The sequence below is a fragment of the Thamnophis elegans genome, chromosome 7 (genome assembly GCF_009769535.1).
Source record: "Thamnophis elegans isolate rThaEle1 chromosome 7, rThaEle1.pri, whole genome shotgun sequence".
NCBI classification, from domain to species: Eukaryota; Metazoa; Chordata; class Lepidosauria; order Squamata; family Colubridae; genus Thamnophis; species Thamnophis elegans.
In genome coordinates this window covers 5,735,689-5,762,268 of record NC_045547.1, presented here as the reverse complement: position 1 = coordinate 5,762,268, position 26,580 = coordinate 5,735,689, and the positions used below count along the sequence as shown (strand labels likewise).

Genomic DNA, 26,580 nt, shown 5'->3' with positions numbered 1-26,580 from the left:
ACTTGGGCATGCCAAAAGTGTTGTGCCCAGGAGTGTGGCTGCCCTGTTAGATTTGCTAATATTCTGGTGAATGTTCTGTGTTTGGTGGTTAGAAGCAAACAGCAACACCTGTTTGCGAGCTGCTTGTTGGTGCTTGTTGCTTGTTGGTCCAGGGGTGTCTGAGAAGCCGTCTTGCCCCAACCCTAAAGAGAGAGCCAACCTAGAATTAAGGAGAACAATTCATCAATGGGATAACTTGCCTCCGGAAGTTGTGGGTGTGCCATTGCTGCAGGTTTCAAGAACAGATTGGATGGCTATTTGTCTGGAATGGCGTAGGGCAGGGGTCTCCAACCTTGGGCACTTTCAGCCTGAAGGACTGGCTGGGGAATTCTGGGTGTTGAAGTCCTCCAGGCTTAAGTGAGCTGGCTGGGGAATTCTGGGACTTGAAGTCCTCCAGGTTTAAAGTGAGCTGGCTGGGAAATTCTGGGAGTTGAAGTCCTCCAGGCTTAAAGTGAGCTGGCTGGGGAATTCTGGGAGCTGAAGTCCTCCAGGCTTAAAGTGGCCAAGTTGGAGACCCATGGTGTAGGGTCTCCTGCTTGGGCAAGAGGGCTGGACTAGAAGACCTCCTATGTTCTTTCTACAGGTCGTTCTTGACTTTGCTTAGTGACCATTCAAAGTTACAACGGCACTGAAAAAAGTAACTGATGACCGTTTTTCACACTTACGACCTTGCAGCCTCCCCATCATCAGGTGACCAAAATTCAACTGGTTCAGACATATGACCATCGCTGTGTCCTAAGATCATAGGAACTTCTGGCAAGTCCATGGGGGAAGTCGGATTCATTAACAACCGTGTAACTATCTGATTGGCTGCAGTAATTGGCTTAGCAAGGGAAGCACAAGAAAGGTCGTACAATGGGGCAAAACGTTTATGACCTTTCTTGCCCCCAGTTGTTAAGTGAATCACTGCAATTGTTAAGCTAGTAACACGGTTGTTCAGTGAATTTGGCTTCCCCGTTGACTTTGCTCGTCAGAGGGTCGCAAAAAGGGAACAGAGGACACCATGACACGGCAACGGTCATAACTCCGAGTTCATTGCCAAGTGTTCTGATCACATGACCATGGTCGTAAGGGTGAAAAATAGTTATAAGTCACTTTTTTCAGTGCTGTTATAGCAACAGCACTTAGACTTATATACCGCTTTACAGTGCTTTTCCAGCCCTCTCTAAGCGGTTGACAGAGTCAGCCTCTTGCCCCAACAATCTGGCTCTTCATTTTACCCACTTCGGAAGGACGGAAGGCTGTAAGTCAACCTTGAGCCTGGTGAGATTCGAACTGCCAAATTGCCGGCAGCTGGCAGTCAGCGGAAGTAGCCTGCAGCGCTGCACTCTAACACTGCGCCATCGCTGCTCTTCAAGTTATAACTTTGAACGGTCACTAAATGAATTGTTGTAAGTTGAGGATTAGCTATACAAGACTAAGTGCTCTTGCTATCTCCACCTCCATGCTGCCTGTTCTCCAGGCTTTTAGTCCTTAGCTAATCTTCCTTAATTTTATTTTTTTAATTATTATTATCTTCCCTATCGTAAGGCTCCCAGAGTGGCTGCAACAGTGAGACGGGCGGCATATTAATTTATTTCAACAAAAGAAGCAATAACACCACAAACTCATTCTTGCATATAATAGCCTCCTGTGGGTTGGCATCTCCAGATGGGGCTGGCAGGGTCAGCTGGGACTTCTGGAAGTGAAACCGGCCAACTGAAGGTCGATCTACCTACAGCTAGTCCTCGCTTACGACCACAACCGAGCCCAAAATTTGGTTTCTAGGCAGGACAGCTGTGATACTGATTTTGCCCTATTTTACAGCTTTTCTTTCTTGCCACGGTCGTTAAGTGAATCACTGCAGTTGTTCAGTTAGTAACAAGGTTGTGAAGTGAATCAGGCTTCCCTGTTGACCTGCTCGTTTAAGGTCACAAATAGGGAATCCCGTGACCCCGGGATACTGTGACTGTCATAAATGTGAGTCAGTTGTCTGAATTTTGATCATGTGACCATGGAAGTGTGTGTGTGTGTGTGTGTGTGTGTGTGCGCGCGCGCACGCACTGCAAGTGGCCCAGAATTACCTTTGGTAACATAGATGGCCAATAAAAAGGTAATGGTAAAGGTTCCCCTCGCACATATGTGCTAGACGTCCCCGACTCTAGGGGGCGGTGCTCATCTCCGTTTCAAGCCGAAGAGCCAGCGCTGTCCGAAGACGTCTCCGTGGTCATATGGGCGGCATGACTCAACGCCAAAGGTGCATGGAACGCTGTTACCTTCCCAAACGTGGTTCCTAGTTTTCTACTTGCATTTTTAAGTGCTTTCAAAGCTGGGACAAGTAACGGGAGCTCACTCCATTACATGGCCCTTGGGATTCGAACTGCAAAACTGCCAACCTTTCTGAATGACAAGCTCAGCGTCTTAGCCGCTGAGCCACCACGTCCCAATAAACCAACAAGCAAATAAACAAACGGTCGTAAGTGTGAAAAACAGTCATAAGTCACTTTTTTCCAGTGTCACGATCACTTAGCATGTAGTTGCAAGCTGAGACTATCCCTAATTCACTGTAGTTGACCTGCAAAATTATGTTTCTTCTCACTTCTCTTCCCCCCCCCCCCCAGCTGTCCCAAACATGACAGGATATAATTTCTGAGCAATTAGTGAGTTTTGTGGCCGACCCTCACGCTTTGGTTAAGGAAGTTTCATTTCAGTAAAATAAATCTAAAGCTCAAAGCCAAGAGTTATAAAGATTTCAAAATCTGTAGCTTGGTGCTTGCCTTAATTTTTAGTATGGTACTTATCTGATCCTGGGGATACATTATAAAACCACTAAATATATATATATATTTCTGCTTTTATACCCCACCTCATCCTGCTCTCTATATAACCGCGGAGCGTGCTTTGAAAGCATTTATCCAAAGCGGGTTTCAATTTTCACCTGCAACATTCACATTTATAGATTGCCATCATTTTATACCGTCCTTTTAAGTGCAACGTGATGAATTATGGCTTTTATTTGGCAGAAATAAACCCAAACTACTGGCAGCTTTGGAAGTTTTGAAGTGCTGAAACTTTTGCCTGAATGAGGCTTAGCAACAATTCCGTGAAACATCGGTTCATTTTATAATAATATCGTCTTGCTTGCAAAGCTACTCTTAATACCTGTACTTACTCAACATTTTTTTAAAAAGTAAATAAAGTGCAATTGCACAAAAGAGTTTGTGGGTGTTTGTGTACATCATGTGTGTCCCACCCATAGTCTGTGGTTTGCCTGCGGTCCTGGGACAGCTGGTAATGTGGCCCCACCAAGTTGTAGTCCTCAACTTAGGACAATTGAGCCCAAGGTCTGTTTTCCTAAGGGAGACAGCGGTGGAGTGAATTCATCCCATTTTTCTATCTTGCCACCGTTGTTAAGGGAATCCCTGCAGTTGTTAAACGAATAGCGCGGTTGTGATGGGAGTCTGGCGTCCTCGTGGACTTTTGCCCTCATAAGGTCACAAAAGGGGATCACACATGACCCCGGGACACTGCAGCGGTCATAAATGTGAGACAGTTGCCAAGCATCTGAATTTGGATCGTGTGACTATGGGCGAATGCTGCAACGGTTGTAAGTGTGAAACACGGTCATAAGCCACTTTTTTTCAGCGATGTTGTAACTTTGAACGGTGATTTACGTGTTGTCAGTCGAGACTCCCTGCATTACGTGATTTAAATACATTAACTATATTATATATTTATATATTGCCACCCAGGCAAGCCAAAAGGTTGGACACTCCTAGTGTACATACCGGTAGTAGCATTAATTAAACAGATCATAGGCAGATATTCAAAAACGTTGGTCAACCATCTGTCTGAAATGATATAGGGTTACCTGCTTGAGCAGAGGGTTGGACTGGAAGACCTCCAAGGTCCCTTCCTACTCTGTTGTTCTTTTACATACGGGATTGTTACAATTTTTAATAAGGCAGAATTTTAATAAGGCAGAATTGACATCATCCCTATTTTATGGATAGTATCACTGTGCAATTTATTCACTAGAGGGCAGTGCACTTGGGGAATTCTGGAAGCTGAAGTCCTTCCTCTTGCAAAAGTTGAGAAATTGGGCTAAGCTGACTTGAAAATTCTGGGAACTTTAATCTTAACTTATTTGGGTAGTAGGAAGTTGGAAAAAGCTTAGAAAAGATTTTAAAAAATGAATCTTTCTCCCGAAATGCCTCGAAGTTTTAATAGTCCCAATAATGAAGTTTATGGAACAGTAGACCACAATGTTATGCAATTTAGTATTTATTAAATGTATATCAATAGCAGTAGACTTATATACCGCTTCATAGGCCTTTCAGGCCTCTCTAAGCGGTTTACAGAGAGTCAGCATATTGCCCCCAACAATCTGGGTCCTCATTTTACCCACCTCGGAAGGATGGAAGGCTGAGTCAACCCTGAGCCGGTGAGATTTGAACCGCTGACCTGCTGATCTAGCAGTAGCCTGCAGTGCTGCTTTTAACCACTGCGCCACCTTGGCTCTTATATGCCGCCTAGCTCGCTAGCAAACATTAATGCCGCCTAGCTCGCTAGCAAACATTAATGGGCGGCTTACAGTATCATAAACAGCGACGTAGACCATGGCACGACAAAACCGCAGTCCACTAAAGCGCGCCCGATTAAAGCGTGTCGCTGACGTCATCAGCAGCGCGACAAAAATGATCGCGGAGAAAAAAGGGCGCTTTAAAAAGCGCTTTTAAAGCAAGCCGATTCACGTAAAGGTAAGGGTTAGGTTTAGGTTTAGGTTTAGGGTTAGGTTAAGGGTTAGGGTTAGGTTTAGAGTTACGTTAAGCGTTAGGGTTAGGTTTAGGGTTAGGTTAAGGGTTAGCGTTAGGTTTAGCGTTAGGTTAAGGGTTAGGTTTAGTGTTAGGTTTAGGGTTAGGTTAAGGGTTAGGTTTAGGGTTAGGTTTGGGGGGGTTAGGTTTAGGTTTACCGCGTTAATTTTAGCTTTACCGCTCACAGCGTGCTTTTTTCGTCGCACTGTGATGATGTCAGGTACGCGGTTTCGTCGAGCGCGCTTAGTTGACCGCGGTTTTGTGGTGGAACCGACGTAGACAGTTAAAATATTAAAAGTTAAGAGTGAAAATTAAAACATCGACAACACTGGTCGAAGTATTGTTTCTAACCTGGCTTCATCAGGCAAAAAAAAAAGGAATATATGCAAACAAAATTATTTTATGGTACAGGAAAAAAACTAAGATGTGCTTAAATTTGTTTTTTTTTAAAAAAACCTTTGCCGACGGTAAAAGGCAGCTTTAAAAACTATAAAACTATAAAACTATAAAACCGGGATGAATTTATGCGCGTTTCATCAAGGGAATGCTACAGATAAGATGTACCTGATGCTATCGAAATCTACAAAATACAGGAAGCCCTTGTGTCATCAGTTGGGGTCTTGTATGAACAGGCTGAATGTGGAAACGGTAGCAGCCCAAGAAAAGTGTTTGCGGGGGGGGGGGGGAGAGACTTCAGAGGAAAATATATGGATAGGATGCATTTTAATAGAAAACATTAGCCTATAAAGGGACAGAAAAGGCCAGCGCTGGAGAAACTGTGGAGATCCTAAACTTAAAGAAATCTTGGATTTTATTAGATCAGTAGGGCTTAAATAATACGATAACATTTCAAACATCCTCATTATATGTTTTATTTGTATCCCACCTTCATTTGTTTTGTAAACAACTCAAAGTTGTAATCCTCCTTGTTTTCTTATTTTCTCCGCAACAGCAATCCTGTTAAGTAGGTTGGGCTGAAAGAGTGGGACTGGACTAAGGTCACCAAAGGTTTGGCTTTCATGCCTAAAGCAGGATTAGAACTCACATTCTCCTAGTGATTGATCAATGACACTTAGTCAATTTTCATGCCTAAAGTGGGACTAGAACTCACATTCTCCTAGTGGTTGATCAATGTCACCCAGCTGGCTTTTCAACCCAGAAGCGGGGCTAGAACTCACATTCTCCTAGTGATTGATCAACGACCCGTAGCCAGCTTTCTTGTCTAAAGCGGGACTAGAACTCACATTCTCCTAGTGATTGATCAATGACAGTCAATTTTCATGCCTAAAGTGGGACTAGAACTCACATTCTCCTAGTGGTTGATCAATGTCACCCAGCTGGCTTTCAACCCAAAAGCGGGACTAGAACTCACATTCTCCTAGTGATTGATCAACGACCCGTAGCCAGCTTTCTTGTCTAAAGCGGGACTAGAACTCACATTCTCCTAGTGATTGGTCAATGACTTGGATTTCATGCCCATGGTGGAACTAGAACTCACAATCGCCCAGTTTCTACTTTTATGACTTGACCACTAGACCAGTGGTCCCCAAACTTTGTGGCTTGGCGACCTGGCTGGGAGGGAGCACACGCAGCTCAACTTAACCAAGATGTGCTTCTCACTGGCTCACCGCTTGTGCAGCGCAGTTCCAAATAGACCACAACACGTTTAGTGGGCCGCAGTCGGGGGGGGGGGGGTTTGCCCCCGCCACTAGACCAAAATGACCTGGCAGAAAGCTATTGATCACTCAGTGAATAAAGCTGCAGCAAGTATGAACACCCACTCACCCTCGAAAAAGCTGAAACTGGACCTGATTAATATTTGCATGGGAGACCAAGGATGGAAGGCAAACTACATTTATACCGTTGCCAAGGAAACTATAGGGACATTTTTATGTAGTCACTGTGAAAATGGCTCGACGGACACGGAGACTTGACTTACTCAACTGGAAAACGAAATAGCAAAAGAGGAAGCAAATAAAATAATGGATTTGGGTTCCAGGATTGGTTTTGGCTGTAGAACCAATTATCCAGAGAAGTGGTAGGTTACCCTCCACTAGATATGGTCAAGTGAAAGCTGGACAGCCATTTTTTTTTCCAAGTTCTAATTCTGATTTGTATGTTAAGATGAGTTTGGCCTAAGAAGTTACCTCTTCCAATTCTACGATTTTATGAAGAGGAAACCAGATTAGCACGCAGCAGGCTCTATGAAGAAAGCAGTTGTGCATGTTATCTACCCAAGATGTAATCCAGGGACAATTAATTAACTTGCTGTTTTCTAGATGTTTCAAACTTCATGTTGAATGGCAAAAAAATAAGGAAATCCTAACCCTAACAGCTATACAGTCAAACAGAAGGGGGGGGGGGAAAAGCTGCCACATTCGCTTTAAAAAAGACACTTTAAATGCTAGCAATTGTGCATTTAGAAGTCAATTAAAACCTAGCACAATCGTACTACAGAAATAAGAGCCAGAGGTTTGATACTAAATGCATTTCCTTGCGAATGAGCTTCATCCTGTTGCAGAGCAAGATAAGATGTTGATATTATATTTTTTTTAAAAAGGAGAACTAATATAATGAGTCGATGCAATCAGATGCAATCAGCCAGTCATATATACCTGAAGATGTTTCGATGGATGGAATCAAAAATACTTTCGGTTTTGTTCTTACTTCAAAGATGCAGAGAATATATATGAATGCCTCCCCCCACCCCCCTGCATCCATTACAGATTAAAAATTACAAACTCTGTGTAAATTAAATCATTGCCGGACTAAAGAGAACCATCTACAAATGATATATCAATTAAAATCACATATACGGAACTGAAATTTATATCGAGATGGTTGTTTTTTAAAAGTTCTAAAATTACGGTCCGATAACATCAGGTTGATTACTCTCATTCTTAAAAATCAATCTGTAGATCAAAATGGCAGGTGGTTACTTCCATTTTTGTTTACTGGAAAGAAAGAAAGATTGTGGATACAATCATGTTAATCCCCAACACAGATTTGTGGTCAAGAAAATGAAAATAATTGGAGGGAAGAGTAAGTTCAAGTGAGATGAGAGAGAGATTCAGAGGAAAATATACGGTAGTGAAAAGGCTAAATCATGTCCATTATTAAATTTGTACTGGCATAAGGATTAAAATGGTATGGGGTGTCCCTTCCGCTGTTATTCTGTTAAATTATACTTAATCAGCGTTAAAAACAAGGATGCTGTGCGGTGTAGCTTCGTCAGGGCAGGGGATAGTCCAATAGCCCACATTTTTAAAAACAGCAGACTAAGATGCTGTAGTAAGTCACACCTCTCTTCATATCCCTTTCAGAAAAAAAAAGAGTACATAAGTGGAATTTCTTTTTTAAAAATAGAAGAAAGTGACTCAAGTGTCGGTTGAGAAATATTTATTAGGTAGCCTTGGCATTGGAGAATGCCCCTTCCATTTTCCTGATTATTTTTGGCTTTTAACATAGGTGGTACTAAAGCGGGTTTTTATTACTTACCTTTTCTTTAGTTGTTTTGATGTTAGCTGCCAAGAAAGAAAGAAGAAAGGAAGGAAGGAAGGAAGGAAGGAAGGAAGGAAGGAAGGAAGAAGGAAGAGGGAGGGAGGGAGGGAGGCCGGCTAGATTTTTATTATTTATCTTTTAGTTGTTTTAAATGTTGGGAGGGAGGGAGGGAGGAAGGAAGGGAGGAAGGAAGGAAGGAAAGAGAGGAAGGGAAGGAAGGAAGGCAATCTAGTTTTTTATTATTTATATTTTTAGTTGTTTTAATGTTGGGGAGGGAGAAAGGAAGGAAAGAAGAAAAGAAAAGGAAGAGGGAGGGAAGGAAAGAAAGAAAAAGTAAGAGGGAGGGAAGGAGGCAGTCTAGTTTTTATTATTTATCTTTTTTACTTGTTTTAATGTTGAGGAGGGAGAAAGAAAATGTATGAAGAAAAAGAAAGAAAAAGAAAGGAAGGAAGAGGGAGGGAAGAAGAGAAGCTAGATTTGTATTATTTACTTTTTTACTTGTTTTAAAAAGTTGGGGAGGGAGAAAGAAATGAAGAAAAAAGAAAGAAAAAAGGAAGGAAGGAAGAGGGAGGGAAGAAGAGAGGCTAGATTTGTATTATTTATCTTTCCTTTAGTTTGTTTAATGTTGGGGAGGAGGAGGGAGGGAGGGAGGAAGGAAAGAAGGAAGGAAGGAAGGGCGGCATCTAGTTTTTATTATTTATCTTTTTAGTTGTTTTAATGTTGGGGAGGGAGAAAGGAAGGAAAGAAAGAAAGAAAGAAAGAAAAGGAAAGAGGGAGGAAGGAGCAGTCTAAGATTTGTATTATTATCTTTTTACTTGTTTTAAATGTTGGGGAGGAGAAAGAAAAGGAATGAAGAAAGAGAAAAGAAAGGAAGGAAGGAAGGAAGGAAGGAAGAGGGAGGGAAGAAGAGAGGCTAGATTTTATTATTTATCTTTCTTTAGTTGTTTTAATGATGGGGAGGAGAAAGAAAAGAATGAAGAAAGAAAGAAAGAAAGAAAGAAAGAAAAGAAAGGAAGAGGGAGGGAGGCTATATTTGTTATTATTTATCTTTTTACTTGCTTTAATGATGGGGAGGGAAAAAGAAATCAAAAAGGAGGGAGGAAGGAAGGACGGAAACATCTGAGACGTCAAGGGGCCTTGCTTTCTGTACCACCAAGCTGTGCAATCGGAAGGCCCAAAGGCCCCACAAAGGCCTTCAGTTCCGTGGTGGAGGCCAAGTCAGTGTTTGTTTCCCTCCTGCTGGTCTGTGCGTGGAGCCCTGTTGGGGAAGGGCTGTGTCAAAACCTGCTGGGAGTTTTCTCACTTTGGTTTTTTTAATTGAGATGCGTACACCTTGCCCAGCACCTCCATCCCTCTTGTGCAACAAGGGGAGGAGAATCAAAGAGACTCACATCTGGCAATTGGTCTTTTCTTCCGAATGACTCAAACCGCTTTCTGGCTTCCTTTTGGGAGTCACTTCTTGGAGTGTGTGGCCCAACAGCTTCTGCTCCCCACCTAATGCAACCCAGGGGAATATTGGGGGTGTCGGCTCCTGTAATTAAGAGGAGGGAAGGGACCTCAAGGAAGGCTGTGGACAGGTTCCCATGCTCACATTTTAAGGTGCCTTTAGGAAAAAACTGGAGGGCGGTTAATTTACCTCTTCTGGAAATGTCAGGATTATTCCCAAAGCATCATTTATTGCCAGGACTATTGGGGGCAAAGTAAAGAAAAAAGAAAAAGAGGGAGGGAGGGAGGAGGAAGACAGGAAAGAGAGGAAGATAATAGCAATAGCAATAGCAATAGCAATAGCAGTTAGACTTATATACCGGCTTCATAGGGCTTTCAGCCCTCTCTAAGCGGTTTACAGAGTCAGCATATTGCCCCCAACAACAATCCGGGTCCTCATTTTACCCACCTCGGAAGGATGGAAGGCTGAGTCAACCCTGAGCCGGTGAGATTTGAACCACTGAACTGCTGAACTAGCAGTCAGCTGAAGTGGCCTGCAGTACTGCACTCTACCCACTGCGCCACCACTCGGCTCTTAAAGGGGAACGGGATGAAGGAGGAGAGGAAGGTGGAAAAGGAGAGAGAGAAGGGGAAAGAACAAGAAGAGAGGGGAGAGAGTAGAGGAGGAAGGAGAATGGAAATTCCCAATTGCATCCACATTCCAAGATTCCAAAGTAGGGCAAGATTAACAAAACAGAATAACAGAGTTGGAAGGGAACTTGATCAAGCAGAAAGCCCCTAAACCAGTGGTCACCAACAAAGGGCTCAGTGGCTAAGGCTCTGAGATTGTTGATCAGAAAGGTTGGCAATTCAGTGGTTTGAATCCCTAGTGCCATGTAACAGAGTGAGCAGCCATTACTTGTCCCAGCTTCTGCCAACCTAGCAGTTTCGAAGCACATAAAAAAATGCAAGTAGAAAAAACCAGGAACCACCTTTGGTGGGAAGATAACAGCATTCCGTGCACCTTCGGCATTTAGTTATGCCGGCCACATGACCACGGAGACGTCTTCGGACAGCGCTGGCTCTTCGGCTTTGAAACGGAGATGAGCACCGCCCCCTAGAGTCGGGAACGACTAGCACATATGTATGAGGGGAACCTTTACCTTTAAATACTATTTATCTTTTTTTTAAATTCATGTTAGTGATCTGTGGGATTTAAAATTATGAATTTAGTGGTCCCTGATGTCCGAAAGGTTGATGAGCCATTTCAGAAAGTCTCTTCTTAAAAACCTTCAGGGATGGAGACCCCACAGCCTCTGGAGGCAGTGACTGCCAAGTGACTAGTTGTTTTGGGAAAAATAATGAAGTACATCAGCTACCCCAAGATTCAAATATGGAATCACCACCTTCTCTCTTTTATGACCGAACACTCCTATCCGCACCCATCCCTTGTGGCCTAGGAGTGTATTTTCATTGTACACAAACTGAGAGTGGTCTTTTTCGTAGGAATTCACATTCGGCTACTTTTACAGTATTTTTTAGATCACATCTTTGTGCCCAAGTGCTCCCAGGATAGAAGCAAGCCAAGTTCCACAACTGGAATGGAGAAAGAAATGAGATGGCTACACTCTGGGACGACAAAGCCAGCGAAAGAAGGAATGCAAGAAACACGGTTCAGCTGAAGAGCACATGAAAAACAACAACAACAACAACTGTAAGAGAAGGTTAAACAGAAGAAAGGTGGAAACACAACCAGGTTCGCTCAGGGAAGCACAACTGGCTGGGAATTATGGGAGCTGAACCCAACTAGGAAGCCACAAGATAAAAAAAAAGGTGTTGAGACTTTGGAAAGAGTGCAGAGGAATGATTGAGTCTCTCATCTGCACCTCCATAACTCTCTGGTTTGGCTCTGCAACCCAACAAGACAGACACGGACTTCAGAGGATAATTAGAACCGCCGAAAAAACAATTACTACCAATCTGCCTTCAGAAGTTGTGGGCCGTCCATCACTGGAGGCTTTCCAAAAGAGACAGGAGAATCATTTATCTGAAATGGTACAGGGTTTCCCACTGAAGCGGGGGCTGGACTAGAAGACCTCCAAGGTCCCTACCAACCTTATATGTTTTAAGCAGTAGGTAGAAAAAGAGGTTGTTGTGCCTGGTGACCCAATGCCATTGTCGTCTTAGCATTCCCCCCCCGCTTCTTTGTTTATCCTCTGCAACTCTGAAAAGTTGTGTTTTCTACAACTTTTAGGAAATTTGTGACTCCTTTCTCCTTCCAGCTCACCCTATCAGGTGTACATGGCTTCCCAAAGCACAAAAGGCACCCTAAAGACAAGCTCTGTGTGTGTGTGTGTGTGGTGAGTGTGTGTGTGTGTGCCTGTGTGTATTAAAATATGCCTGCCCTCTAGACATATATATATATCATGGAAACACCTGCTATTTCTATCTCAGAGGGGATTAATAACATTGCCACTCGACTCCAGTTTTTCATACAGCCTCAAGAAGAAGACTTTAATTTAGTGAACAACTTCTATCGAGAAAGTATATTTAGCGCAGGGATTAGGGACAGAATTGAAAATTCAGCTCCTGAATGGGATGCTGGTTTGATTGCTAATTTTGGATGGAAATTTGGTGATTGACAGTTTCTGAGAATCAATACGATGTTTCTGTCAATACAGGGAGTTCTTGACGTACCACAATTGAGCCCCCAAATTTGTGTTGCTAAGCAAAACGTTGACGTGAATTTTGCTCCATTTTAGACCTTCTTGCCACTGTTGTTAAGTGACCCGTTGTAGTTGTTAAGTTAGGATGTGGAGTGAGATCTGAGCTTCCTCGTGGACTTTTGCTTGCCAGAAGGTCGCAGAAGGGCATCACATGACCCCTGGGACACTGCAACCGTCATAAATGTGAGTCAGTTGCCAAGCTGTCTGAATTTTGGTGCATGTGGGGGCACATGGGGCTTGTTGCTCCCCTTTACCCTTCCCAGGAAATGGGGGGGGGGCATCAGCTGCGCAAGCTTTTAAATATTTTAGGGAGGGCTATTTTGGGGGAGGGTTTATTTTAGCACATGTGCTCAAAAGCCCGATTGGGCTTATCATCCATCCATCCATCCATCCTCTTTCTCTCTCTTTCAGTACTTGCTGTATTCTCTTTCCTGGATTCTGAAAAGCGATCACAAAAAGACCCATTCAAATTTTAGTCTTGTGATCCCGACCTTAACCAGTGACCATTCCCTGCTAAGTATCCTTTGCGGAATCAATGGCCTCGCCCTTTGGCCCATGGCACAGAAGGGTGTGGCGTGGCTAGCCTGGCCTAGCCATTCTCTCCACATCTGCTTCCTTTTATCCCCCACCCACCCAAAAAAAAAATCCCTTGCTCCCCATCTTCTGATTTCATGCCACAGTCAAGTCCTCCTCCGGAGCTCGGCTGCTGAATAGACGAGTCTTGCCAGGTAACTAACACTTGTCCACAGCTGCACCCACAATAGCTCTGTCTCGCTTGCATTACAACTGGGGGGGGGGGGAGATTTGGTCACGGGGCCCTAACTATCTGAACACTGGTCCGATTCATCCCCCCCGTGACGGAGGAAGAGGGTCTCCGAGCAGGATCCCTTTCCCGGCTTCCCCACCACAAATGGGGCATGGAATGGACGGGTTGGTGAGCAGCTTGGCTGTAATGCAATCCCGCTGCCCGACAAGTCAATAGAGAGGGCCATCCATCCTTCTCCGGCCGCAGAGAGTGAGTGCAAACACAATTCGGATCGGCCTATACAGGGAACTTAATGAGCCCCATTATTTGGCTATTGTGGGCAAACACTATGAAACCAGTAATCTAAATTACCAAAGCCCCTTCCCTGGTCTTTAAATGGCACACGGAGTTCAAAAGGAGCTGCACAATGGCCGCCTTCTTTCCCCCTTTCGAAGAGGGCTATTGTCCCACCAAAAGACTTGAGGTCCGGTGAGCTCGTAAGTAGTTTGGAGGATTTTGAGGCCCAAGAGCAGCTTTGAAAAATTACAGTGTCTGAATCTTTCCCACCCCCCTCTTCTTTCTCCCTCCACCAATTGGCCACCATGGGAACAAAGTGGAAATTTGTGTTGTTGTGAGAAGTCATTTCCTTCGTGATTTGCTACTGCCGGATAAATCCCTCCTCCGTTTTTTTAGGGCACAAACTCCAAGGGTCTGGACCAGTGGTAGGATTCAATTTTTTTTTACTACCGGTCCTGTGAGGGTGGCTTGCTGGGCGTGGCTTGGCTTGCTGGGGTGGCTTGTTGGGCGTGGCAGGGGAAAGGTGACTGCAAAATCCTCATTCCCTCCCAATTAGCTGGGACTTGGGAGGTAGAGGGCCAGTCAGAGGTGGTATTTACCGGTTCTCCGAACTACTCAACATTTTCACTACTGGTTCTCCAGAACTGGTCAGAACCTGCTGAGTACCACCTCTGATCTGGAGAGGACTCAAAAGTTTCCACAGCACATTTGAGGAGTGCTTCTGAAGCCTATCCAGAGAGGTGGCAGTCACCCACAAAACCCTCGTAGTGGCTGTTGGACTGGGTTAATATCTGGATCAGAGACCACCAGAAAATTTCCAGGTAGTAGTAGAGACAGAAGATAGAGAGAGAGAACAAGAGAAAATCACAAATATAAAGACCTGCAAATAGAAACAGAACGATTGTGGCAAAAGAAAGCAAAGATAATACTAATAGTCATAGGTGCCTTGGGTGAAATCCCAAAACATCTAGAGCACCAATTCAACATCGGAATTGACAAAACACCATCAGTCAATTGCAAAAGGCATAGCTTACATCCTGCGATGATACCTCTAACACCATCAAACACATCTGCTTATTCCCAGGTCCTTGGGAAGACCACGATAGGTCCATAAAAATGCCAAAGACCCTCTGAACATCTGGTTGACTGTGCAAGGAGCATAATAATAAATAGTAATAATGCCTTGGGTGCAATCCCAAAACAACTGGAGCACCACTTGAACACCTTCAGAAATGACAAAATCACCGTCGGTCAATTGCAAATGGCAGCTTGACTTGAAACAGCTTACATCCTGCAATGATTCTTTAACACACCCCCATCTGCCTATCCCAGGTTCTTGGGAAGGACTCTATAGGTGATTCCCGACTTTAGGGGGCAGTGCTCATCTCTGTTTCAAAGCCGAAGAGCCAGCGCTGTCCAAATACATCTCCGTGGTCATGGGGCTGGTATGACTAAATGCCGAAGGTGCACGGAACGCTGTTCCCTTCCCACCAAAGCTGGTTCCTATTTTTCTACTTGCATTTTTATGTGCTTTCGAACTGCTAGGTTGGCAGCAGCTGGGACAAGTAACGGCTGCTCACTCTGTTACATGGCGCTAGGGATTTGAACCGCCAAATTGCCGACCTTCCTGATCGACAAGCTCAGCGTCTTAGCCCCTGAGCCACCTTAAAAGAAATTAGCAATGTGTTATAATGAATCACTGCAGCTGTTAAATTAGTGACATGATTGTTAAGTGAATGGGTTCTCCATTGACTTTACTTGTTAGAGAGTCGCAAAAGCGGATCACACAACCCCGGGGCACTGCAACTACCAGAGTCTACTTCCGCACTGCTACCAAGAAAACTACAAGTGCATATATCAAATGAAGCCACCAAGAAGTTTGAAGCAAAAAATGGGGGGGGGGAGCCTCTCATGCGCGCAGGTGCACTGGGGATAGCACTTTATTTGTGTGGTACGCCTATGCACGACCCCCCTGCGCCCCTCCCTTATGGCACGCGAGCCAAAAAGGTTTGCCATCGCTGGTTTAGACGACAAAACCGCGCTCATCAAAATCGCGGTGATAAAATCGCGGCGCTAAAGCCGCGACGTCATCACTGCGCGTCATCACCGCCGCGACAACAGCGCGGCAACAGAAGGGCACTTTAAAACAGCGCCGCAGCAGAAGCCGATTTCAATTAAGGTAAGGGTTAGGTAAGGGTTAGGATTAGGTTTAGGGATTTGTTTTAGGGTTTGTTTTAGGGTTAGGTTTAGGTTTAGGTTTAGGGTTAGGTTTAGGGTACTGAGTGCTTGGGAATGCGCGGATTTGCCCTCCGCGATTATGTCATCGCGGTAGGGTCGCGTTTTCCTTAGCGCTTAGAACGGCACGAATTAGTCTTCGCGCTTATGTCTCCGCGGATAAGGGCTTCGTGGATTTGTGGTGGAACCGTTTAGACCAACCTTGGCAACTTTTAAGATTTCTAGACTTCAATTCCCAGAATTCTTCAGCCAGGGAAGCTGGGAATTGAAGTCCACAAGTCTTAAAAGTTGCCAAGGATGGAAACCTCTGCTTTAGACTACAGATGGTCTTCGACTTAGAACCAATCTTTTTGTGATTGCTCAAAGTTACAACGCCACTGACAAAAGTGACTTACGAACGTTTTTCACGCCAATGACTGTTGCAGCATCCCCATGATCACATGATCAAAATTCAATTGCTGGGCCACTGGCATGTCTCTACGACAGTTCGTAGTGCCCCGGGGTCGTGTGAGCCAACTTTTGCGACCTTCTGGCAAGCAACGTCCACAGGGAACCCAGATTCACAGAACAATCACGTTACTGCAGTGACTCGTTTCGGAGCAGGGTCAAGAAAGGTCGCACAATGGGGCAAGATTCACTTAACAACCGTCTTCCTTAGCAGTGGAAATTCTGGGCTCAATGGTGGCCGTAAGAACGAGGACTGCCCATACGAAACGAGAGACACAGAAAATTCATTTCCTGAGCCACAAAGAAGCTGCAAACGGCTGTAGTCATTTTGGTGCTGCTTTGTTGCATGTCCCTCTCTCTGTCTCTCTGGAAATGCTGTTAAACCACAACAGCGCAGCCATCGCAAAATGCTGCTGTGGAACAAAGCTAAAAATCAGCTTCCGGCCTGAGGGGTTTCTCAGGAAATATTCTGAGATTTTAGAATACGATTTCCCCTTGTGTTACGTGCAAGCTCGGGTGCGATTGTGTTTCTGTGTTCCAGATGTTTCGTTGTGTGTTTAAGTGAGAACTACCATTATTGCTTCCCTTGAAACGGGTAAACGCTGTATGTTACATTTTTGGATTTTGGGCCTTGGGGCAATAGCCGTGTTGCCCTCCATTGTTTGTTCAAGATACTGTAGATTTCTGAACATTTATCAATTTAGCCTCTGGGAACTCAACTTCCGCGCATGTTCAGCAATCTCAGTTAAACAAAATATCCAGGGCTTTGTATTTATTTAATTTATTTTTTTACATACAAACTTGGCTTTTTATTTCCCCCAGCTTAGCATTTTGGCTAGTTTATAGTTCAAAAAATGATTCAAATGCCAATATTGGGGTGAATTCAGTAAGAAGGAGTGGGCAGATGCAAATGCCATATTCTTTTCGCCCTGTGAAAAATGTTATTTTATTATTATTGTCACTGTTATTATTTGATGGAACAAACACGAGACAAATGTAGAGCTTGTACAAAGTAAATTTTAATAACAAATAAACCAGGGACAAAGGCAAGCAAAACTTTAAAGTAGGCCTGGGAGCGCATACACACGTGGGCACACACACACACACACACACAGAGTGTTTTATTAATAGTAGGTACTTTCTGACTGGGTGAATCTCAGCCCCCTTAGTAGCCATTCTGTAGTCAAAAGTTTAGGGACTTTAAACAGATCCTATTTATTTACCTGAATTTTATCCCATCTTTACTACTCTATATAAATTACACAAGGTGGTGAACATACCTAATACTCCTTCCTCCTCATATTTTCCCCACAACAACAACCTCACAGAGAGAGAGGGACTGGCCCAACGTCACCAGATAACTACAGGTAGACCTCGACTTATGATCACAATTGAGCCCAGAATTTAGGTTGCTAAGTGAGGAATTTATGAAGTGAGCTTTGCCCCATTTTACGACGTTTGTCGCCATGTTTGTTAACTGAATCACTGCAGTTGTTAAGTGAGTAACATGGCTGTTAAGCGAATCCGGCTTCCTGATTGACCTGCAACTGTCATAAACACGAACCAGTTGTCAAGCATTTGTATATAAATCAAAATGCAAATAATTTTTCTGCAGACCACCAAAATTTTCTCGTGGACCATCAGTGGTCCATCACTGGTGACCGCTGCTCTGAAGGATTATTCCTTCATGCAAAATCTCAGTGGCAGCCTACCAAAACTGTCACTACAAGTTCATGAATGGGGATTTTATACAATCTCATCAAGTCAAAGGGCATTTATCAGTCAATAAAGGCGACAACCCGTTTGGGGAAAATTCCAGTGGAGACAAGGATGCTCAAATCCTACTGGTGACTGAAACTAATACACCAGCTTTTTCTAGATAATTAATCATAAATGTTAATCACAGTAGTAATCTTCTGACTTAATAACAATAGCATACCCAGGGCCGGCAAGATCCATCAAATCATATAGAAGTAATGGCAGATTCCTTAGAAACCCAGTAGACCAAACTCCTCGATCCGTTAAGGATAAGATCTTTCCCAACAAATTAAATAAAGCAATTTATTGAAGCTCAAATTGGAGATAAAATAAGACTCACTGTTGACCTTTATTCATTTATAGAACAAATTTAGCTCTAATTACATTAGAATGGAATCCAATAAATTTTTTCTAATGTGGCATTTACGCAAGTTATTGCTGTACTTGTTTACTTCAAAGGCAATAGATTCTATGATTATAATCTATTTTTTTCCACTTGGTTTTTATTGTGAAGTCAAAGCACTTGCAAGAAACTGGTGTTTGAAATTTAAAGCTCCTCCTAGATCTTTTCAAACTTGCTTTAGATATGGAAGAACCAGACTCGACAATCCGGTCCATCCGATGGGAATATATTTAAATTAGTGGAAAAGATTTTAAAATATAAATGTATACTGTATATAGTTGCATGTAGAAGCATTTCCAAGGAGGGAGAAAATAGGATTCTCAAGTAGTTATAAGGTAACGGTAAAGGTTCCCCTCGCACATATGTGGTAGTCGTTCCCAACTCTAGGGGCGGTGCTCATCTCCATTTCAAAGCCAAAGAGCCAGCACTGCCCAAAGACGTCTCCGTGGTCATGTGGCCAGCATGACTCAATGCCGAAGGCACACGGAACGCTGTTACCTTCCCACCAAAGGTGGTCCCTATTTTTCTACTTGAATTTTACATGCTTTTGAACTGCTAGGTTGGTAGAAGCTAGGACAAGTAACGGGAGCTCACTCCGTTACGCGGCACTAGGGATTCGAACTGCCGAATTGCCGACCTTTCTGATCGACAAGCTCAGTGTCTTAGCCACGGAGTCACCCTTTAAGTCAGTGTTTCTCAACCTTGTCAACTTGAAGATGTCTGGACTTCAACTCCCAGAATTCCCAGCCAGCATTCGCTGGCTGGGGAATTCTGGGAGTTGAAGTCCAGACATCTTCAAGTTGACAAGATTGATAAACACTGCTTTAAGTAGTTATAGAGAATCAATTATTTACATGGATCTGCTCGTGAATAAAACAAGGCATCTCAAAAATATTTATTTTTACTGAATTGTACACATAGATCAACTCAAGTGTACAATCTGCCATATCTTGGCAGAGTCACTGTAAAGGAGGAACTTTTGTGTTTCCCAAACATTACACACAAAACGTCTATAGGCACGTATTCAAATACTCATATTAAAGGTAATTAGCAAATAATTTAACTGTCTGAATATTGATTCAAATTAACTAACTAAATAAACAGACATTTATTGCCCCGAGAGTTATATTTGCACAAACCAATGCAGGCTCAAAAATATCGGTTATCCAAGACAGTCGACTTACTATCACAATTGAGCCCAACATATCCGTTGCTAAGTGAGGCAGTTGTTAAGTGAGCTTTGCCCCAATTTAAGAGCTTCCTCCTCATTGTTGTTAAATGAATCACTGCAGCAACACGGTCGTTAAGTGAATCTAGATTCCCCATTGACTTTGCTTGTCAGAAGGTCGCAAAAGGGGATCCCTTGACCCAGGGACACTGCAACCCGTCATAACTGTGAGCCAATTCCCAAGCATCCGAATAGGTGACGAGGAGACTGCAACAGTCGTAAATGCAAAAAAACGTCATAGTGCCGCTGTAATTTCAAACGGTCACTACGAATGGATATTCATTCATTCATTTCATTTTATTATATTTATATGCTGCCCTTTCCCCCCGAAGGGGACTCAGGGCGGCTAACAAATCAAATCAGGGAAGGGGGGGTACAGACAAAAAATAAAAATGAAAATAACAATACATAATTTAAAAACACACAACAGTCATACCATTCGAAACGGGGGCAACAGCTCTTTAGCCCCAGGCCTGTCGGAACAGCCAGGTTTTAACGGCTTTGCGGAAGGCCTGGAGGGTGGTGAGGGTTCGAATCTCCACGGGGAGTTCGTTCCAAAGGGTCGGAGCAGCCACCGAGAAGGCTCTCCTCCGGGTAGTCGCCAGTCGACACTGGCCGGCGGATGGAATTCAGAGGAGGCCTAAACTGGGATCTAATCGGTCTAGTGGAGGTAATAAGTCGAGGACTCTCTGGTAAAGATGTGTCCTTTTATAAGGCAGGCCAGGCTTTTTGGAAACTGTCACAAACTCACATTGTTCCCTTCCCACCAAAGGTGGTTCCTATTTTTCTACTTGCATTTTAACGTGCTTTTGAACTGCTAGGTTAACAGAAGCTGGGACAAGTCACAGGAGCTCACTCTGTTACGCAGCGCTGGGGATTCGAACCACCGACTTTTCTGATTGACAAGCTCAGTGTCTTAGCCATTGAGCCACCTTTTGAGCCCTTGTTGAGCATATATTGGGCAATATAGATACTGGATAACATACAAAAGAAAAGATTTGATGTAATTTGAGTGGCAATGAGATTAATGAGACCTGAAAAAATGGAGAGGAAAAAGAATCCACAGACTTGCCAAGTCAAGCAGATCTTGAATTTTAAAGCGATTGCTACCTATTTCTCAGTGCAAAGATTCTTCCGAGTGCCTACAAGAAAACTCCCAAACCGCAAAGGCTCCATAAACATGTCACCTTGAGTGGTTGCCAAAGCAGAAAGGCTATAAATCAAATCAAATAATAACAGTAAACAATAAAGCAATATAGACCCACAGCAGACGACAGACACAGTGGGTGCCAAGAATATCTTGGGCGTACCGTCTAATTAAGCCTTGGCGACTTGAAGACGCATGAACTTCAACTCCCAGAATTCCCTTAGCCAGCCGTGCTGGTTGGGGGAATTCTGGGAGTTGAAGTCCACGGGTCTTAAAAGCACTCGAGGTTGGGTAAACCTGAATTTCATTTTAACGCCTCTTCCAAAAACCGCCCAGGACAGATTTTATCCAGACAGTCAACTGAAAATCAAAAACTGACTTGAAGGCACAGGCACGCAGGATTAAAAAAATAAAAAATATTAATAAATCTTCATCTGTTGCTCTTAGTCCAAACAGAAAAGCCCAAATACTGGGGAAAAGAGTCGCCTTTTATCCACGTGGAAAGGTTCTGCGGCTCAGGATTGACGGAGCTTAATAGAAACTGTCTAGTGGAGGTGGAAAAACATTTATCTCATTCTACTGATTTGATGCAAACAATTTCAACTTCCCTCTTCTGAGGGAACTCATAAATCCCTCAACCTGTTTCTCTTCCACATTATTTAGAGAGGAAAAAGGGAACAATTTTATGGTTTTTTTCCCTCCTCCTTTTTTTCTCTCCCTCCTCAAACAATGTTCCCCAAAGGCCCAGGGGACATATATATATGTTAATCTGTTAATATATATGTTAATCTGTATTGTAAGCATATATATTAATATATATATATATATATATATATATGTGTGTGTGTGTGTGTGTGTGTGTGTGGTGTGTGTGTGTGTGTGTGTGTGTGTGTATGTATGTATGTGTGTATATATATATATATATAATCTATATATATATATATATATATATATATATACTTACAATACAGATTAAATATATGGAAGTCCTCAATTTATGACCATAATGGAGTCCAACATTCTGTTGTTAAGCCAAGAGCATTGTTAAGTGAGCTGTGCCCCCTCTTATGACCTCTCTCGCCACTGTCGTCAAACAAATCGCGGTAGTTATTAAGGGAATCATGAGGCCGTTAAGCGAATCTGGCTTCCCCCATTGAGTTTGCTTGTCGGAAACCATCTGGGAAGATTACAATACAATACAATACAATAGCAGAGTTGGAAGGGACCTTGGAGGTCTTCTAGTCCAACCCCCTGCCTAGGCAGGAAACCCTATACAGTTTCAGACAAATGGCTATCCAACATCTTCTTAGAGACTTCCAGTGTTGGGGCATTCACAATTTCTGGAGGCAACTTCTGTTCCACTGATTGATTGTCCTAACTGTCAGGAAATTTCTCCTCAGTTCTAAGTTGCTTCTCTCCTTGATTAGTTTCCACCCATTGCTTCTTGTTCTACCTTCAGGTGCCTTGGAGAATAGTTTGACCCTCTTCTTTGTGGCAACCCCTGAGATATTGGAACACTGCTATAGTGATCACATGAACCCGGGACAGTGCAACCGTCGTAAGTACATGCCAGTTGCCAAGAGTGTGAATCCTGATCACGTGACCATGGTCATCATTTTGAAAAGTTGCACATAAGTTGCAAGTTTGAATGGTCCCTAAATGAATAGTTGTAAGTCGAGGACTACCTGTAAAAGTATAAGTATATTTAGGTGAGTCACCTATCACAGCGGCACCCAACTTTTTGGGCGCAAGGGACTGGTTCCATGGGATAAATTTTTTCATGGGCTGGAGAGGACATGGTTTCGCATGCTGCCTAAATCCCACAGATGGAGCTTCACTTGTTTGTGTGGACCGGTTGCTTGTATGCCGTGGCCCAGTTCCAGTCCACCAGGGGTGGGTTGCTAATCCCATTCCAGCCGGTTCGGTTGGAACTGGGCCGGCGGCGTCCTCGTGCACACGCGCAGTTCACGCATGCGTCTTAGCGCCTGCGTGATGCTCCAGCTGCTCGCGGAGACTCGCGCAGGCGCTGTATGTGCCATTCAGCTGCTCGCGGAGAATCGCGCAGGCGCTGTATATGCCATGCGCCTGCGTGAAGCGCAGAAGCCTTCAAAGACCGGTAAGGAGCGCGGGCGGGTGGGTGGGCCCTTCGCTGTTCCCGAAGTTACTTACTTCCGGGTTCGCGACCAACCGGTTCGCAGGGATCGCCGCGAACCTGTTGAAACCCACCCCTGCAGTCCACGGACTGGAGGTTGGGGAACCGGATCTATCAGATGATAAATTTTAGTCTAAAACTCTGATCTGACACTACATTTTTAAAGATCCATCTCATCCTGAGCACCCCCCTCCCTTTTTTTTTTGAACTATTACCATCTGGCAGCCGGTACAGGATAAAAACAAGGACAAATAGGCTGAAAAACAGCTTCTATCCCAGGGCAGGAACTATATTGAATTCTACTGTACAGTGAAATATTAATGCAATATCAGGGTTTTCAATTCAATTGTATAGAAGGATGTGTGTGTGTGTGTGTGTGTGGTGTGTGTGTGTGTGTGTGTGTTATTTTTATAGTATAATGTACACTGAAGATGGCATTTATTTCGTTGTACGAAGTGCAATGACAATAAAGTAAACTAACTACATTCTCCTATACTGTAATTGCTCTTTTCATACGATAGCAGTCTTCTAATTTTGAGGGGCTGCTCGCCGAAAGAAGAGGGGGGGTCAACCTATCTCAAAGCACCCCAAAGGCAGAACAAGAAGCAACAGATGGAAACTCATCAAGGAGAGAAGCAACCTGGAATGAAGGAGAAACTTTCTAACGGTGAGGAACAGAGGGAGAGAATCAAGATCACGTGAAGTCTTAATACCACTTTATAAGGCCTTGGTAAGGCCACACTTGGAATCCTGCATCCAGTTTTGGTCGCCACGATGTAGAAAAGATGTGGAGACTCTAGAAAGAGTGCAGAGAAGAGCAACAAAGATGATTAGGGGGCTGGAGGCTAAAACATATGAAGAACAGTTGCAGGAACTGGGAATGTCTAGTTTAATGAAAAGAAGGACTAGGAGTGACATGATAGCAGTCTTCCAATATCTCAGGGTTGCCACAAAGAAGAGGGAGTCAAACTATTCTCCAAGGCACCCAAAGGCAGAAGCAGCAGCAACGGATGGAAACTCATCAAGGAGACAACCAACCTGGAATGATGGAGAAACTTTCTAATGGTGAGGACAACTCATCAGTGGAATGGCTTGCCTTCAGATGTTGACGGTGCTTCATCACTGGAGGTTTTTAAGAAGAAACTGGCATGGTATAGGGCCTCCTGCTTGAGCAGGGGGTTGGACTAGAAGGCCTCCAAGATCCCTTCCAACTCTGTTGTTCTGTTAACTTGGTGGTCTCCGTGACTTTCCAGAAATCCCAATCCGTTGATTCTGAGGGTCCCCATATCATCATGCCTTTACTGGGGAACTTCTCCTTCTCCATCCCTCACGTCCAATCAGAGAATGTTTTCATTTTGATTTCATTTTCATTTACTCAAGCACTGGGATTGTCTTCTTCCAGGTGGTTTCACCTTCTTATTGCTCGCATACATTCCGCGTGGAATAAGACTGTTGCAAGACTCCTAAATGGCAAAGGTAGCTTTCCCCGACCCATTCCTCAACAACGCTCTCATTAAGTCTCCAAAACAACTTCCTACTGGAACTGTCTGATGATCTCATTTTGGCAGGCAATGTTTTTCCAGGCATAACAATCTGACAGATTTGAAAACTTGGGCAGAGTTGCACATGCTTTGAAAGAAGATTGTATCGCTCTACGGGGGGACCCCAAGACTGAACTTATATACTGCTTGTCCTCGACTTATGACAATTCGCTTAGTGACCGTTCTAAGTTACAAGGCCTGGTGGGGGGGGGTCACTTGTGATGGTTTTACACACTTAAGACCACAGCAGCATCTTCATGGTCACGCAATCGATATTGGATGCATGGCACTTGGTTCATATTTATGTGATCCTCTTCTGGGACCTTTGAACAAGCAAAGGAAGCCAGATCCTCTTATCGTATTTTTCGGAGTATAAGATGCTCCAGAGTATAAGACGCACGTTAGTTTTTGGGAGGAAAAAGAAAAAAATTCTGCCTCTGCCTACCAGCATCCATTGGTATTCATCTGGCTAGTAACCTTAGCAAACAGCCTGGCCAGCTTCAGCACATTAGCTCGCTGGTTGTGAGTGCGCCAATGGAACAGGTCTAAAACATGACACACGGAGGCCGAAGGGTGGGGCCAGTGGGTGGGAAGGGCTACATTCGGTGTATAAGATGCACCCAATCTTTCACCCCCTTTTAGGGTTTGTGTGTGGAAGTGCATCTTATACTCCAAAAATATGGTAACGACCATGTTACTTACCTACTTAACTGCAACATTTCACTTAACAGCAATAAAGGTCGTAAAATGGGGCAAAATTCATTAACAAATGTTTCACTTAGTAACAGAAATGTTGGACTCAATTGGGTTCATAAGTCGGGGTCTACTTGTATACTGTTTTAGATGCCAATTGGTCAATGCCAGATGAACTCACTATATTGTCCTCATTTTTGGTGGGGGGGATCAATAGAAAAAAATATTCTAATTAATCTCTTGGCATTTATATGTGGAGGTTTGAACCATATCTTTTCACTTCTATATAGTGGTCAGGTGGACTGACAAGCCAATTAAGACAGTACAATTGAACATAATTTAAATCCCAGTATGACTATCGTAAAATGGGGCAAAACTCAGTTAACAAATGCCTCGCTTAACAACAGAAAATTTGTGCTCAATTGTGGCAGTAAATCAAGGACTATCTCTACTCATTTATTTATTTCCCTGCATTTTATAACACTTTAACCTGATGGACTGAAAGCAGCTTAAAGAGAGGTATCAAGCGCAGAAAATCAGGAGTCCCAGCAGTTCTAATGAATATATAGCTTATGCAACCTAAAGCTCTCTACAAGAATCTGAACTACTAAGGGTCAAAGGAAACTGATGGTAGATAAGAGTCAGAGGAATTCAAGGTGGGCTGGAAGGGACTCCACTGATGAACCTCTTAGATAGGGCTATAAAAGCACTGTGAAGTGGTATATAGTCTAAGTGCTACTTCTAGGGTAATATTGTTGTAGGAGATCACCAGGCTGAGCCTGAGGGAGGGGTCAAACATGTCATAAGTCTTGAGTCCCTTTGTGCCCACAAGAGATTTAAATCCAGCTCTCCTTAAATTTGTTGCCAATTTGCCTTCATCATTAGTAGTTCGGATCTTGTATGGAACTTTAGCATACAATAAACTATATAGTCATTTGAATGGCCTGGACTCCTGATTTCCTGCGCTTGACAATTGTGTGATTGGATTGTATTGTAAGTCATTCAGAATCATGTGATGCTGAGATGGACAGTGAATAATTTAATGCACAATTTTAAAAAAATCCAACCCAAATTTCTAATGATGCGTCACCATTGTTCATTGTATTGTGGTCCACCAATGGCCAATGGATCTGGCAGCAGATTCAGACAGTGAGGAAGTTGGGGAGGACCATGGGCCAGTCCTGGAGTCTGGGGAAGGCTCTGATGAGGGCTCTGTGTTGGAGGCAGAGGGGGCCAGGGCCGCCCGATAGTAATTAGCTGCCTTCGGAGTCAGACATCAATGGGGCAGATAACAGCTGGAGCCTGTTCCCAGTGTGCGCATGTGCAGAGCTTCCAGGAGAAGGGAACAGCTAAGGAACAAAGGCTGACTCAGGAGTAAAGGCATAAGTGGACGGTGAATGGCCCCTCCCATAGGGAAGAAAGAGGAGCGAAAGGGGAGGGGAGTTTGCAG

General features: G+C 43.7%; 1 protein-coding gene across 1 annotated transcript in view; it reads right to left on the bottom strand.

The window, feature by feature from the left end:
- TAF3 (TATA-box binding protein associated factor 3) overlaps positions 1-26,580 on the bottom strand; it is a 166,637-nt gene that overhangs the window by 30,478 nt on the left and 109,579 nt on the right.